Here is a 2,500-nt window from a genome sequence, read left to right as displayed (position 1 = left end):
TGAGATAGGAAAAGAGATAACTTATATTCTAAACTATTTTTTTTTAATCTATTGTGTCGATATCTTTGTTTCTTTTTTTTTTTTTTAAATGATTTTTTTCTTTTTGATAACATATAATATCAGAATATAATTTTCTTTAAGATATAAATTACAAAAAGATATTCTCCCAAGGGGGAATATTCTTTTTTTTTTTTCTTTTTTTTTTTTTTGCTTTTTCGCATTGAAAACTGTTATAACCGGTTGCCTTAAACATTTTATGTTACGTTACACGTTGAAATAAGATTCGAAGATTATAGATAGAGAAGATCGAACATAAATATCCTGGGAGGTCCATGCGTTGACAGGTAACACGTACTCTTAGTAATGTTAGACACACGAACATAAGTTTTCAACGTGAGTCTAACTGATAGACACTCTACGGTAAAAGTTTCTACGAGAATACCAGTTACTCTTGGAAAAGAGCGTTTCAAAAAAAAAAAAAAAAACAAAAAAAAAGAAAAAAGAAAATTCTTTCTCGTAGAGAGTAAGTTTTCCTTCGATCAATCGTTCTCGAGGAAAAAAAAAAGGGAAAAGGATGAAAGCGAAAGAAAGGAAAAAAAGGGAGAAGAAGAAGAAGAAGAAGAAGAAGAAGAAGATAAAGAAAATGAGAAAAGAAAAAAAGAAAAAAAAAAAAGAAATAAAAGAAGAACAAGTGACATTGTGCTTTCTCATGGACAACTTGCACGTTTATTAATCCACTTTAAATTAATCCTTACGGCCGAATAATTTTCGAATATTCACGTAGTTACATGGCGTTAATCTCAATTTGTATCTGGACCCGGAGACGGCCGTGTTTACTCATGTAAATGTATCTCCTAATACGGGCGAACAACAACAGAACGGGAAGTAACAATGCCAGTGAAGAGGTGTGTGTCTACTTGGTTGCGTGTCTGCTGCGTATCTGTTGCGTGCCTCTATGTATATGTATCTATATGTCTGGAGGAAGGAGAGAGAGAAAGAGAGAGAGAGAGACTGAGACAGAGAGAGAGAGAGAGAGAGAGAGAGAGATGAGACACAATAGGATCGAGCCTTTAGTAACAGAGAGGAGAGAATCCTGTAGACATATATATATATATATATATATATATATATATATATATATACTCGATGTGAACTGGACCACAGAACGGTCCTGCTTGCTATTGGTAGTAAGCAATGAACGTCCCTTTCTATCCCATCTACCAACCCCCTCCCTCTCACCGTCCCTCCATCCCTCCATCCCCTCTTCCATCTCTTTTCATTCTCTTTTTATTTTCTTTTTGCAACATCTCTTTTCAGTTTTTCCGTTTCGCCCTGTTTGTCTATCTCTATTTGTCTCTCTCTCTCTCTCTCTGTCTGTCTGTCTGTCTGTCTGTCTGTCTGTTCTTCCTATTTACCTCATTCCAAGCTTCCCTTCTTCCTCCCTTCTATCCCTTTTCTATGGATACTTAGGTTTAACCGTAAAACACGGGTACGCGATGTATCTACACGCTCTTATACGGCCGACCCTACTTTCGTATGCGCCTAGACTCACCCGGTAAGTGCTCTAAATTATCCGTACACCTGCAACGCCGGATACATAAAGTTTGCACCGGCCAATGCATTTTCCTGATATTCCTTTAGGAAAAAGTTTCCTATCGAAAAAAAAAAAAAAGAAAAAAAAAAAGAAAAAAAAAAAGAAAAAAGGAGGGAGGCCTCGAAGAAGACTAAGAGAGTCGAGTGGTGAGGAGAGGAGAGGAGAGGAGGGCAGAAGGAAGAGGAGAGGAGAAGGAAGAGGAGGTAGGCCCTGAGGGATCGAATCGATGATGAAGTTTTCTTGTTCTCGGAATATTATTCATCTTAGGACAGAAAGAGAAAGAGAGAGAGAGAGAGAGAGAGAGAGAGAGAGAGAGAGAGAGAGAGAGAGAGAAAGAGTGTGAATGGGAGAGGAGGAGAGGCTAAGAGGATTAACGAAGAGAGGAACTGAGGAACTGAGGTAGAAAAGAAAAGCACCTTTTGAGGTCTCTTCGACCTACTCGATCCATCGTTCTTTGCTAAACTTTTCTCTATTGATACGGACACATCCAAGAGGATTACTATAGCCTATCCTTTTTACTTTGACTTTTGAAATTAATTAGTAAAACGTATTACTATTATACTTCTTATATTTTTCTATCGTAGCAATATTTTTATAACCCCCATTCAAGAAGAAAATCGATATCACGTTCCAATTCTGTTGTTATCTTTAGGTCAAGGTCATCGTCTTATCTTCGAGTTTATATTTAGTTCTTTCTTCGTTTTTCTCTTCTTCTTCTTCTTTTTTTTTTTTTTGTTTCTTTTCCTTCCCCATTCTATTATATTCTAAGAAGGATCTATAGATTCTAAGAAGGATCGATTTAAGATAAGAACGTGGATCTAGCATGGTTTGCTCTTCTTTTCTTCTTTTTTTTTTTTTTTTTTTATTCTTTTGTTTTCATTCTTTTTTTTTTTTATGTTCGCAAGG

At 36.1% G+C, this 2,500-nt stretch overlaps 1 protein-coding gene across 4 annotated transcripts in view; it reads left to right on the top strand.

The window, feature by feature from the left end:
• The window catches only part of Sol1 (CUB domain-containing protein Sol1), a 358,685-nt gene that overhangs the window by 186,618 nt on the left and 169,567 nt on the right, over positions 1–2,500 (top strand). The gene's annotated exons all lie outside the window — the stretch shown is intronic.

This window comes from Vespa mandarinia, chromosome 13 (genome assembly GCF_050613455.1).
Source record: "Vespa mandarinia isolate Hongniang chromosome 13, ASM5061345v1, whole genome shotgun sequence".
In the NCBI taxonomy this organism is placed as follows: Eukaryota; Metazoa; Arthropoda; class Insecta; order Hymenoptera; family Vespidae; genus Vespa; species Vespa mandarinia.
The sequence above is the reverse complement of the archived record's forward strand: the minus strand, read 5'-3'. Positions and strand labels throughout refer to the sequence as shown.